Source organism: Macaca nemestrina, chromosome 9 (genome assembly GCF_043159975.1).
Source record: "Macaca nemestrina isolate mMacNem1 chromosome 9, mMacNem.hap1, whole genome shotgun sequence".
NCBI classification, from domain to species: domain Eukaryota; kingdom Metazoa; phylum Chordata; class Mammalia; order Primates; family Cercopithecidae; genus Macaca; species Macaca nemestrina.
In genome coordinates, this window is record NC_092133.1 from 55,477,020 (window position 1) to 55,483,687 (window position 6,668).

Below are 6,668 nucleotides of genomic sequence, written 5' to 3' on the forward strand. Positions count from 1 at the left end.
GGGCTGCATATCCTTTAGGCAATCTGCTTCTTACCAAATGTCTCTGAGGAATCTCTCCTTCTCTCTCCGTGTTATTTCTGCTTCTCTGGGAATTTTAGCTTCATTCTCTCAGACTGGCTTCTTGGGCCCTGCTTGAGTCCTCACCACTGGCAACTCTTAAAATGACATCTTCAACTTCCCCTGTGCCCTCTTCCTTTTTGTCTCAATTTGAAAAATCTTCAAGAGGGACTCTGATTGGCTCAGTTTGAGTCAGGGCCACACTGTAGTCAGGGTAAGAGGGCATTATACAATGAAATGAACACAAGAAAACCTTGGCTGGAGGAAGGAATGTGTATTAGTCAGCTCAGGCTGACACAAAATACCACAGACTGGGTGGTTTGAACAGAAATTTCTCACATTTCGAAGGCTAGCAGTCCCCAGTTCAGTGTCTTGGGAGAGTTCTCCTCCTGGCCTGCAGATGGTCACTTCCTTGCTGTGTCCTCACATAGCCTTTCCTTGTTGCGTGTGTGGAGAGAGAGACAGAGAGAGTGAGCAAGCTCTCTTGTACCTCTTCTTAGAAGGACACTAATCCTATTAGATCAGGAGTGACCTTTATGACCTCATCTAACCTTAATTACTTCCTTAGAGCCCTCATCTCTGAATACAGCTACACCGGAGATTAAGGCTTCAACATACGAACTTGGTGGCTGGGGACACAAACATTCAGTCCATAACAGGGTGGGTCAGTGATTTTCTAAGGAAGACAATTGCTGCTACCAGAAAAGGGGAGCAGGGCTTGAATAGCAAAGCGATAAATGGCCTAAGTACTTGCTGTCAAGCCCTGGGCTATAGTTACTCAAAATTTCTTGTTAGATGTGGAAATGTAGATTTTTAACAACCAACAGAGATGCAGTAGGGCTAATATTCTCTTATGAAAGACATGGAGACTGACAAGAATGCATCACTCTTGCCTCTGAGATGAAAGAAGACCTTTGCACCAGCAGGGGGCTCCTCAAGAGGTTGTTTGGATTCTTATTCAGTACACACATGAAAAAGTAGGTTGAGCCTCTGCTCCATACCACCAATTATAGCGAAAATAGTTTTATACTGGAAAACCTGTAAAGCATCAGATGCCCACCAGTGCCATTAAAAATATAACTGTCAGGAAAGCCAGAGAATATTTAAACTGTGCACTCTGATCTACTCTCCAAAATCGATCCATTGCAAAATATGATATGACATAATTGGTAAATTAAAACTTGCCATGTAGAAGTATTGGTTACAACATAATTAAATGCTAGGGCAAATCTCACTCTTCCTGAAGAGTATCTTTGATATTAAAATGTTGTTTGTATGTGTGTGGCAGGGTCTTGCTCTGTCTCTAAGGCTGGAGGGCAGTGGCACAATCATAGCTCACTGTAACCTCAAACTCTTGGGTCTAAGAGATCCTCCTGCCTCAGCCTCCCAAGTAGCGAGTACTACAAGCATGGATCACCACACCCAGCTAATTTTTAATTTTTTTGTAGAGACTGGGTCCCACTATGTTGCCCAGGCTGGTCTCAAACTCCTGGCCTCAAGCAATCCTCCCACCTCAGCCTCCCAAAGCACTGGCATTATAACGTGAGCCACTGTGCCCAGTCTTAATATTAAAATATTTGATCTGAATCTCTTCTTTTTTGGCAGTAATTACAGGCCTGGTTTGGTTATCTATCAAGGGCACTGTTGATTCATGATAATAAAATCATGACATCTTCATATAAAAAAGGTTTATTCCTCTACATGCTATGGAAAGGAGGTGCATCTCTATCTCATCCAAAATAGCTTCAAATCAGGGAGCTTTGAATTAAAAGGAAAATGGACAGAACACACTCCTGAGATGAAAATTGCTATGTGATTAATCAAAAGAACATAACGATCAACTCTCACACTTGCAATCATTTTAAGTCTGTACATGCATCAGAAACAAAGAGTTTATTTTAAGCTCATCAACTGAGCCCACAACTGATATCTGTGCCTAGAATTAAAGGCTGAGGAAAAGTGGACAAAAGCACTGAGCTTGCTTCAGTTTGTCCTGAAAGCATTCTCCTCCAGGTGATGATGAGTAAAATAGCATTTATTTGCTCTTTAATTTGGCTCCCAGCCCCCAAAACCCAGAGTTGCAATCAAGAAAGCAGCACATATTTTACATGAATAAGGTAAAATAAATGTGTAATAATAAGGTAACAGATATTTCTTTTTAAAGAATAAAGGATGTCCTTTCAATCAATGAAACATTTTTACTTTACAGCTTGAGTAATATGTATGTTCTTTATAAAGAAAAAAAAATGTACAGAGTTCTCTTGGGTGTGAGTTATATACAAGCTCACTCTGCATCCATGGTTTAATAATAAGCTGTATAGGCTATTACAGTCTTCCTGGACTTAATCCCTCAAAATGTTCATAGTGATGGAGGAAGCACTTCTATCTTGTGTGTTTGTGTTTGTGTGTGTGCATGCGCACGTGCACATGTGTGCATGTGCATATTACATAGCACAGCTTACTCCAAATAAATTCTCAAAATATTCCCACTGAATCTTCAGTCTTTCTATTCTTTACTATTCCCCATCTGGTTGAATAATCCAAAAGTCATAACCAATTCTCAAATATTTTATTTGAAAACCTGCATCCTGGTGGTTGGTCCCCCATCCTGTTTTTATCTGACTCTACTATTTCTTGGCATTTCAGTATAAATTTCCAATTTAATATCCCAACCCAAGGACATTAACACAATTGCCAGTATAGGTGCTGAGCTGTCTTGGAAATGCTTGGTTTTCAGGATGTCATTCAGATAATCCAGACAGTGCTTCTATTGAAGGTTTGTTTAATTTTATTTTTAAAAATTTTTAACTGAAATCAATACAAAATACTCAAAATTCTCACAGAAAATATATGGACTTTATAGATTATGTTTCTGGACACAGTTTGAAAAACACTGAAATAACCACATTCTGGATCTGGCCAAATGGTATTCTGCCATTACTTTGATAAAGGTGAATTCATTGGAAAGAAATCTTCCTAAGATGTTTTATCTGGATTGTAAGATTTTCTGTTTGTTTGCTTGTTTGGTCAGTTGTGCAATGAAAGAGCTGATTAGCATCTTGAGATACTCAGTGTTTGGAGTGTTGAGTTTGATTTCTAAAACTAAAAAGTCTGAACCCCTCCTGCCAAGTAGCCATCAAGATCTTAGCTTCACACATCTGATACCAGCTTCTCATAGGCTGCCCTTATGGCCAAATATTTTATCCAAACTCAGTTTTTCCTACATCAATTTATTAAACCTGAGGGTTTTTATAAGGTGATAAGGAATTTATAATAATATTTAAATTTGACTTAGCAAAAGGTTTGGATAGTCTTTTCATGTTCTCATTTTCCCCTCTAAACTGGCCAAGGTTTATTTTGAAGCAGGCACTTGGATGAGTACCATATTTGCATGACACAATGAAGATGGACCTATTTTAAGCGCAGATCATTGACAGAAAAGGAAGGGATAAGCTTTCCATTGAGGCATCAGGAGCTAAGTTTTAAACAGGCTTTTGCTAGCAATAGGTCACAAGAGAGTTTTAAAGATTTGGTTCACCCCACTTCTCTCAGCTCCCTAAGTTCGCAGTCTGGGTATGGGTAACGGACTGTGGGCCGGCATGGCTACGTGTTAAAATGTGTTTATTTTTCCATGGGGTAAAAATAATCATACCGAGGATGGTGATTAGTAGAGAGGCTAACTTGGTACAAACATGGTGCTGACACCAAAATTAGACATGCAGGTCTCCAGAGTTGTATAAGTCCAGGAGGTTTTATTTACATTGTGTATCCGCTGTGTGGATGACACAACCTGGAAGCTTCTATAATGTAGTCACCAGGGAGTGAAGTAATCTGGAATATTTTCCTAAGTCACTATATACACCACCATCATCTCAGTTCATAGGTGCCTTTTGTGAGAAATTTTTTATTTAAAGAATGTTTTATAGCTAATCAATTTTCTTCTTCACTTTCATTCTGGATGGGGCCTATGAGACCACTTCTATGCCCCAAATTCAGGTCCCCAGAGACCTGAATAACTCCACTGTAATAAATGCATAATCAATACACGTTAAATACTCTTACGAAATCATAAGAAAGAAATTGACAGTACAGTAGAAAGACGGGCAATGATATTTCTAAGAGGAGCTCTGCAAAGACAGGATTGACCAAGAGGAGAGGAAAGCTTCCCCTCATTATTTCTAGCACAGGTCCCCCCTGTGGCTACCGCATTTATAATCACACTTCTTGTCAGTCATGACATAAAATTAATTAAGGAAAAATATGTGATTGATTTTTCATAATTAAGGAAGAATAGGAGATTAGAAATAAAGTAACATTAAAACACTGAGAATAAGGGGGAAAGAAAGAGTAAAGTACAAACTGAAATGGGAGAATAAAAATCCCGGTGAAGACAAGAGATTAACAGTTGAAAATAATAAGAGAAAATACATGATGTTTAGAATAAAGTATAAAAGGCCAGTGGTCAATGAGATTAAGAAATAAAATCCTGAAAGCAAAAGAGATAAAGGATGAAAAATCCATGAAACAAAATTTTAGGCAAAAATCCATATAAATGTAAGAGATTAAGGATTAACAGCAGGAATTAGGACATACAAAGGTAAAAGTAGAAAATATAGTATATGAAAAAGGAGTATTAAGGAAAATTATGTTTAAAGGCCTAAATATGAAAACTTTAGAGAAATCATGGAATAGAAATGTCAGGGCGTGAGGGTGGAGCCCAGTGGAGGGTGATATGGCATAGTCAATAGCTCTTGGGCTGAGCCTCTTGCCCTTCTTAAAGGGCTTCCTTTTAAGTGGGGTGGTCTTTACAGGTGAGGCACCAAGGATATGGAGAACAATCTTATGAACTTAGGTCCCTTGAGTCTCCCTAAAGAATAAAACAGAAAACCCTATAGTTAACTGGCCTCCCAACACTTACAAGGCAAGCCCTATAGAAAAGTTAGGATTCTTTTTCCCGAAAGACAAAGGCAGAGGGAGAAGTGATTAAATCCTATAAAAACAGAAGCCGTAGAGAAGGGATGAATATGGATTTATTTTTAAATCCAAATATTTTATACTATGCATGAGAAAGAGTCAAATTTAAGACAATTGATAAGAAAGCATTGTTGGAGCGTGCGCCTGGTGGGGCCGGCCGGGACTCGCCGCTCGCACGCCCGCTCTTCCTTTCGCTTGCGCTGTGAGCTGAGCCGGTGTATGTGTGGCTGTAACACGTCAACCCCGCAGCCCGCCATCGCGCCCGCCGCCCGGAAGGTCACCGCTGCGGTGATTTTCCTGCATGGATTGGGAGATACTGGGCCTGTTAGGCCTGTTACATTAAATATGAACATGGCTATGCCTTCATGGTTTGATATTATTGGGCTTTCACCAGATTCACAGGAGGATGAATCTGGGATTAAACAGGCAGCAGAAAATATAAAAGCTTTGATTGATCAAGAAGTGAAGAATGGCATTCCTTCTGACAGAATTATTTTGGGAGGGTTTTCTCAGGGAGGAACTTTGTCTTTATATACTGCCCTTACCATGCAGCAGAAACTGGCAGGTGTCACTGCACTCAATTGCTGGCTTCCACTTCGGGCTTCCTTTCCACAGGGTCCTATCGGTGATGCTAATAGAGATATTTCTATTCTCCAGTGCCACGGGGATTTGACCCTTTAGTTCCCCTGATGTTTGGTTCTCTTACGGTTGAAAAACTAAAAACTTGGTGAATCCAGCCAATGTGACCTTTAAAACCTATGAAGGTATGATGCACAGTTCATGTCAACAGGAAATGATGGATGTCAAGCAATTCATTGATAAACTCCTACCTCCAATTGATTGATGTCACTAAGAGGCCTTGTGTAGAAGTACACCAGCATCATTGTATTAGAGTATAAACCTTTTCCCATGCCCAGTCTTCAAATTTCTAATGTTTTACAGTGTTAAAATATTTTGCAAATACATGCCAATGACACAGATCAAACAATGTCTCCTCATGAGGAATTTATGATCTTTTAAGTTTCTATACATGCATTCTTATAAGAAGATCCAGGATCTACTATATTAAAATAATGACACAGGTAGCTTCTTTTTTCTCAAATGTAAGTCAGAAAAATAATACAGTACTGCCACCAGATTTTTTATTACATCATTTGAAAATTATCAGTATGCTGCATGAAAACTTATTCAGGTATAAATGAGCAGTTAAGATATAAACAATTTATGCATGCTGTGACTTAGTCTATGGATTTATTCCAAAATTGCTTAGCCACCATGCAGTGTCTGTGTTTTTATATATGTGTTCATATATACATAATGATTGTAATACATAATAAGAATGAGGTGGTATTACATTATTCCTAATAATAGGGATAATGCTGTTTGTTATCAAGAAAGAGTAAAATTGTTCTCTCCAATTAATGGCCCTTTTATTTTGGGGCCAGGCTTTTATTTCCCCTGATATTATTTCTATTTAATACTCTTTTCTCTCAAGAAAAAAAAAGTTTGTTTTTTCTTTATTGTCCTTCATAGCAGACCAAGTATTGCCTCTCTGCCATAGACAGCCATTGTCAATACATGCTATAATTTGACATTCTGGGTCACAGATATAAGGTATTTAAAATCTATTTATGCTT

At 38.6% G+C, this 6,668-nt stretch overlaps 1 pseudogene; it reads left to right on the forward strand.

Moving 5' to 3' along the window:
- Positions 1 to 5,250: 5,250 nt before the first annotated feature.
- On the forward strand, positions 5,251 to 6,001 carry LOC105466190 (acyl-protein thioesterase 1 pseudogene; annotated as a pseudogene).
- Positions 6,002 to 6,668: the final 667 nt, after the last annotated feature.